Source organism: Macaca thibetana, chromosome X (genome assembly GCF_024542745.1).
Source record: "Macaca thibetana thibetana isolate TM-01 chromosome X, ASM2454274v1, whole genome shotgun sequence".
Taxonomy (NCBI): domain Eukaryota; kingdom Metazoa; phylum Chordata; class Mammalia; order Primates; family Cercopithecidae; genus Macaca; species Macaca thibetana.
In genome coordinates, this window is record NC_065598.1 from 109,129,027 (window position 1) to 109,136,895 (window position 7,869).

At 34.6% G+C, this 7,869-nt stretch overlaps 1 long non-coding RNA gene across 1 annotated transcript; it reads right to left on the reverse strand.

Moving 5' to 3' along the window:
• Positions 1-5,189: 5,189 nt before the first annotated feature.
• On the reverse strand, positions 5,190-6,798 carry LOC126946471 (uncharacterized). Its single transcript, XR_007722674.1, has 2 exons — positions 6,703-6,798; positions 5,190-5,551 (listed from the first exon to the last, which is right to left on the reverse strand). It is a non-coding gene; the product is annotated as an uncharacterized LOC126946471 (long non-coding RNA).
• Positions 6,799-7,869: the final 1,071 nt, after the last annotated feature.

Genomic DNA, 7,869 nt, shown 5'->3' on the forward strand with positions numbered 1-7,869 from the left:
TGCTTTCTTTTTTGGAAAGTTATAAATTATTGCTTCAATTTCACTAATACATAGGAGTCTATTCAGATTCACACAAGTTTCTGTTTGTGTGAGTCTTGATAGTTTCTGTTTCTTAGGGAATTGATCCATTTTATCTAAGTTATCAAACTTATGGATGGAATGGTTTGTACCGTTCCTTTATTATAATTTTAATGTCTTCAGGATCAGCAGGGATGAGTTCTCTTTCAGTTCCAATATGGTAATATGTGAATTTTATTTTCTTCTTGAGCAGCCTGGATAGAGTTTGTTTGTTTGTTTTTTGCAATTTTATGAATCTTTTTGAAGAACCGGCTTTTGGTTTTGTTGATTTTCTCTGTTAATTTCCTGTTTTCACTTTCATTAAGTAAGTCCTATTCTATTATTTTTTCTGCTTGCTTTACACTCAAATTGTTGTTTTTTTAGTACCCTAAAGTAGCTCAGATTATTGATTTTAGAAATTTATTTTAAATATATACATTTAGTGCTATAACTTTCTCTCTAACCCTTGCTTTTGCTGCATCCCACAAATTTTGATAAGTTGTATTTTCATTTCATTTACTTTAAAATATTATGAATTTCCTCTTGATACTTTTATGTGGCCTATGTGTTATTTATAAGCGTGTTGTTCAATCTACAGATATTTGCAGATTATTCAGGTCTTTCTGACATTCATTTCTAGTTTAGTTCCCTTATAAGAACATAGTTTGTATAGTATCTATTTCTTTTAATTTGTTGAGGTTTGTTTTACGGCTCAGAAAAAGATCAATGATAGCAAATGTTCCAGGAAGCTTAAGAAGAACATACATTCTGTTGGTATTGGATGAAGAAATCGATAAATATCAATTAGCCGTCTTTTATTGACAGTCCTGTTAAGTCAACTATATGCTTGCTGATATTCTACATGCTTAATCTATTAATATTGAGAGAGGGGTACTGAAATTTCCAACTGTAATAGTGAATTTATCTATTTCTTCTTGAAGTTCTGTCAGTTTTTTCTTCATGTATTTTAATTCTCTATTATTAGGTGCATACACATTAACTATTGTTATGTCTTGCTAGAGAATTGACCTCTTTATAACTATACAATTTCCCTCTTTATCCTTGATAACTTTCCTTGTTCTGAAGTCTGTTTTTTCTGAAATTCACACAGGAACTTTATCTTCTTTTCCTTAGTGTTGTCATGCTATATTGATATAGCTGAATTAATATATACCATATTTGTTATTTTCTATTTATTACACTTGTACCTTGTTTCTTTTTTGCCCCTCTTTTTCAATGTTCTCTGGTTCTGAATATTTTTACGACTCCATTTTATTATTAGTTGTACTTTTAAAATTTTGGCAATTGATGTTTACAATACATATTCACAACTAATTAAGTCCACTTTTAATAACACTATTCCACTTTACATGTGGTGCAGCTATTTTATAAAAGGGTATTAGGAATTTTTTCCCTTCTATTCCATATTTTATTACTATCATTCCTTTCACTTATTTATATGCTATTATCATTCAATATACTGCTACTTTCAGTCTTTTAAACAAAGTTATGTTTTTGATCAATTAAGACTAAGAAAAACAAAAGATTTTATTTTACCTTCATTTGTTACTTCTCTAAGGCTTTTCCGTTGTTTATATAGTTTCATATTTGTGACCTATGTCATTTTCCTTCTGCCTACAGAAAATGTGCTAATTTTTTTGCAGGAAATCTCTGCTAGTGATAAATTCCCTTGTTAAAATAATATATTTCATTTTTTAGAACAGTTTTAGGTGCACAGCAAAAAGAGAAAAGTATAGGTAGTTCCTATACACACTCCTATCCCCACAGATACACAGCCTCTCCCACTATTAACATGCTGCACCAGGCCAGGCGCGGTGGTTCATGCCTGTAATCCCAGCAATTTGGGAGACTGAGGTGGGCGAATCACGAGGTCAGGAGCTCAAGACCAGCCTGGCCAGCATGGTGAAAACCCATCTCTACTAAAAATATAAAAATCAGATGGGCATGGTGGCATGTGCCTGTAATCCCAGCTACTCAGGAGGCTGAGGCAGAAGAATCACTTGAACCCAGGAGTCGGAGGTTGCGGTGAACCGAGATCACACCACTGCACTCCAGCCTGGGTGACAGAGGGAGACTCCATCTCAAAAAAAAAAAAATTCTGCACCAGAGTGGTACAATTGTTACAATTAATGAACCTATTTTGACATACCATTATTGCCCAAAGTCTATAGTTTACATTAGGGTTCACTCTTGGTGTTGTACATTCTATGGGTTTTAACAAATCCATAATGGCATATATCCACTATTATGGTATCATGTTGAATAATTTCACCATCCTAAAAATTCTCTGTACTCTGCCTATCAATTCCTTCTTCCCTGTAATCCCTGACAACCACCGATCTTTTTACTTTTGCCATAGTTTCCCCTGTTCCAGGATGTTACATAATTAGAACCATACCATACGTAGTCTTTTCAGTTTGGCTGGCTGCTTTCCCTTGATAGTATGCATTTAAGGTTCTCTCTTTCATTTCATGGCTATATATTTTTAACCTATGTCATTTTCTTTCTGCCTATAGAAAATATGTTATTTTTTTTGTAGGAAAGTCTGCTAGTGATAAATTCCATGTGTGTGTGTATGTATGTATGTATGTGTGTGTGTGTGTGTGTGTGTGTGTGTGTGTGTATATATATATAGTGTTGAATGGTATTCTATTGTCTGGATGTACCAGTTTATCAATTCACCTACTGAGGGACATCTTCATTGCTTCCAAGTTTTGGCAATTATGGATAAGGCTGCTATAAACATCTTGGCAGGTTTTTGTGTGGACATAGTATTCAACTCATTTGGGTAAATACCAAGAAGTGTGATTGCTGGATCATACAGTATAAATATATTTAGTTTTATAACAAACTGCCAAACTGTCTTTGAAAGTGGCTAGATCATTTTGCATTCCCACCAGCAATATATGAGAATTTCTGTTGCACCATCTCCTCATTAGCATTTGGTGTTGCCAGTGTTTCAGATTTTTGTCAGCCTAGTAGATGTTTAGTGGTATGCCTCCACTTTTGAAGAATAATTTCACTGGATATAGAATTCTAGTTTGTTGGGGCTCGGCGCAGTGACTCACACCTGTAATCCCAGCACTTTGGGAGGCCGAGGTGAGCAGATCACCTCAGGTCAGGAGCTTGAGAACAGCCTGGCCAAAATGGCAAAAACCCCTTCTCTACTACAAATACAAAAATTAGCTGGATGTGGTGGTAGGTGCCTGTAATCCCAGCTGTTCAGGAGGCTGATGCAGGAGAATCACCTGAACCCAGGAGGTGGAGGTTGCAGTGAGACAAGATTGCACCACTGCACTCCACCCTGGGCGACAAAGAGATACTTCATCTCACCACAGAAAAAGAAAAACAAACAAACAAACAAACAAACAACAACAACAAAAAAGCAAAAACAAAAGAAGAAAAAAAAAGAATTCTAGTATGTTGGGTTTTCTTTTTTTTTTCAACACTTTAAATATTTCACTTCACTGTCTTCTGCTTTCGTGGTCTTGGATCAGAAGTCTGCTGTAATTCTTATCATTTTTTTCTGTATAGGTAAGACGGCTTCCTTCATCCCCACTCCCTGGGCTTTATTCAAGTTTTTTTTTATCTTTGTATTTTTGCTGTTTGAATATGATATGCCTATATGTAGTCCTTTCGGTATATATTCTGAATGATATTCTCTGTACTTTCTGTATCTGTGGTTTGTTTTGTGTGTCATTAATTTTGAAGAGTTCTAAGCCATTCTCCTTTATTCTGAATATGCACATATGTTGATATTGTTCTACAGTTTTTACATATTCTTTTTTATTAATATTAGGTTTTCTTTTTTTATTTTGGCACCGGAAGTTTCCACTGACTTATCTTCAAGCTCACTGATTCTTTCCCTGCCCTGTTCAGTCTACTGATGAGACCGTCAAGGGCATTCTTCGTCTCTGTCTTAATGCTTCTAGAATTTACTTTAGATTTTCCATTTCTCTGCTTACATTAACATCTGTTCTTGCATGTTGCAGATTTTTTTTTTTTCATTACAGCCCTTAACATTTTGATCATGGTTATTTTCCAACATCTCTGCCATATTTAAGTCTGGTTCTGATGCTTGCTTTTCTTTTCAGATGCCTTTTTTCCTGCCACTTGGCATACTATGCAATATTTTTTGAAGGCTAGATGTGTTGCACTGGGTAACAAGAACTGTGGTAAGTAGGCTACTAGTGTGAGAATTTATGTTAATTTACCTAGAAGTCAGTTTTTGTTTAATATTAGCTGTAGCTGTAGTTACCAGATGCTTCAGATTCTTCTAGTGTCTTATTTTTGTCACTACTCTTGACTATGGTATTTCCGAAGTATTCCTAAACTAAAGCCTGAGTCTTGCAGTTCTTTCAGCTGTAATATATTGTTATTGTACTGGTGATCATGTCAAAATGTGGAAGACTAGTCCTATATAATCTTCCACTTAATTCTCAGTCTTTTAGTGGGTATACATTTTGGCCTGTAACCTTTATAAAAGTTTTTTCTTGTATAGTTTATTTTTTTTTCCTATCTTCCACTTTAGGTGAATCGCCTTTCTCACCTAAATACTAGAGGAGGCTAAAGTGAAAAGAATGCCATTTTCTCAGGGCTCTGGGGCAAAGCTCTGTTAATTATTTTCCCCTGGAGAATAGGTCTTTGTTACGGACAATGCCCTAGAAATGTTTCATAATGTTACTCCTCCTACCAGAGCCCTGCCATCTGTCTTGGTTCTTGGCAGTGAGAACATAGAAAACTTCCTGGAGGTAAAGTCCATGAAAGTGTGGTGGCATCCCTAAGACTGTGGCCCCCAGGAGTCTCTCATTTTCATGTTAGTCCACACTCAGTCTTCAGCAATTTGTTAAAATTACCATTTAGGTGTCCCTATCAGTTTATGTATGGCTCTAGAGAATTATGCTCCATTGAAGGAAATTACAGCTGGGACTCAATGAATTTGCTTGTCTTTCCAGATTTCAGAAGGGCAGTTTGCTCTGTGATTTTACTTCTCTTCTGGGTTGAAGAAAAGTCGTTCATTTTCAGTTTGTTCAACTTTTTTCTTATTGTAAGGATAGTACTGATTACTTCTACATTATTTACTTGTTAGTTCTGAAACCAACAAAAAAATGTTGTTCTTTGTATTTGAGTTTATTATTTGATTAATTTGGCTTCAGCCCTCATTGTGGCATGTCAGGGCCAATACAATTTATAGTCTTTTCTTACTCCTCTTATCAAACAATGCCCTAATCCATGAACACTCACACTGTATCAAGTAAGATTCATTTTAGCTGCTCATAATGAAAACACCTAAAGTAACAGATTTTAAGGTGATAGAAGCTGTTTCTGTCTCATGTAAAGGAGGTTTGGAGATAGGCATGCCAGGCCGGTATAGAGATACCTTGGGGACATAGAGATTTAATTTCTTCTATAATAGCCTTAACATGTAATTTCCAGTTCAGAATGGCTGCTGAATCTTCAGCCATTAACTTTCCTGTCAGGAGAAAGAAGACAGGAAGTTAAGGGTAAACAAGGGCATGCATCTGCCCATCTTTTAGAAACTTTCAAAATATTTTCATCCTATAGCTTCTACATACATCTTAGTCTTAATACCACACCTAACTGTAAGAGACCCTGGGAAATGAAATCTTTTTTTGCTGAGTTCATTGGAATCCCAATTAAAACAATAGTTTAGACACTAAGCAAAGAGTATTAATGTATACTGAGTTGACAAATAACAGACCCTGTCAGCAAGATTCAAAATCAATGGAAGTTGAAAGCTAATAGCAATTTGACTCCGTTATCTTTCTAAAACCAAAATTAAAATGAACACACACACACAACAGCTACGTTTGACCTTGTTTTCATTGGCTGATGGAGTAAAAATTCACAATGATGAGGCTTCGATGACTGGAGGAATGCCAGGGTCCTTGGTTTTGCACCGATCAAGATAAAACAACACAGACACACGTGGAGTGGTTTTAACGAGCAGAGAGTATAAGAGGTAAGAAAGAAGGAAGAACTTCCCCCATTAAGAGACAGAGGGAGGGGAACTTCTACGGGTAAAACAAATCACTGTTTAAAAAAAAATTCTCATCAGATCTTGCTTTGTGTTTCTGGAGATGGAATATATATATTCCTATGATGGTTCACTTTCACATAGTGGCTTGATTATTAGGCAACAACTGATGAACACAATTGTTGGATTTTTGGAAGAAGAGAAGAAGGGCCATGTGGGACCGCCAGTTTACTGACAACGAAAGTTGGGTTGAGAGAAATCAAAGAAATAAGAAACAGCTATTTCTGCCTGAGCACTGTGCTTTTGATGTTTGATTCAACTACAGAAGTTACAAAAATAACATTTCTTTTTTATCAACAAAGTGGGGTGAGACATCACCACTAGACAGTTTTTCTCTAATAGCTAAATTCAGTTAAAGAGGTAAGGCATCACAATTCTGTTTCCAATAGTAAAAAATATTACTCTCAAATTGGTCAATTCCTCCATAAATTTTTGAAAAGTAACTATATAGCAAATTCCTAAAATAAGAACTCACTTGATAGGTTCAATACCTGAATGTTTTTGTAATTTTCTATGTGATGCGACTTTAAATAAAACTGTAATTATGGGTTTAAACTTACGCGCACTAAATTTTGAGACAAGCGATCAAGTTTAGGACATCATCAGCATATTTACCGGATAAATTTCTATAGTTTCTGTGTTTTAATTGAAGTGCTTTGACACTGAGAAAAAAAGGAGAGAAAACAGTAAGGATTTAAATAATGTCAATTTCTACAGTTAAAAAAAAATGTGAATGATTGAAATGGATGAGCTACTGACATTGCCATATTTAACGTGTTTATAAATAATTTTATGTACCATATTGTGAAAATTATGACCTAATAAAATATAAACAAATTGATGATTTTTTTCTGAAATCAAAAGAACTCAGGTTCAATCAGTTTCTTACACATCACTTATACATCACTGTGATGTTCGAGATTTACTATGATATCCCTGAGGTCCTGTAACTAGATCATGAGGTGCCTTCTCAGTAATTACAGAATATAAATTGTGTTCAGTGTTGCCTACAGTGAAATGTCATTTTGTTGAAAAGGGGTAATTAATATGAAGTATATATATTAATTGTCAGTGGAATAGAAGAACAAATGAACTGAATCATCCAATTAACCACCCAGACAAATGAAGATACATTTGGGTCAAATAAATGTATTCCGCTCAGTTTAAGGAATCACTTAAAGGGAGTTTGCTTACTGTGGTGTAAATGAACATTTAATACTTTTAGAGGTGTCCCCCTGGGCTGATACCCAAGCTATCTCAGCAAGGTCCTATTTCTCTATTGCTTGCCTCATATGACTAAAATCTCTAAGAAGTAATTTCCCCTGAATTTACAGAATATGTATTATCATCTATGTTAAAGCAAGATTTTTTAAAATGGAGTTAATATTTTCATTTCCTTCATTATATTATCCTGTTTTTTTAAGCACCTGTCAGCCTGTGTAAAGTAAGGAAAATGGTTTAGTATTTTAAAATGTATGTAGGACTAAAGGTAAAATCAAATAATATCCCTTTACAGTCAACTGTTATGATAAACTCTTTATAGCCAACTGACTGTTATGGTAATGTCCCAAACTCTAAATAGATAAATAAACAAACTAAAAGCAAATAAACATAGCATGAATGATTGATTGCAAATGGAAAATAATTTTTAACAAATTGACAAAACAATGCAGTTTAGGGAATTATCTTCTTTTATCTTCCTCAGAATTTATAGGTTGACAAAGAGTGATTAC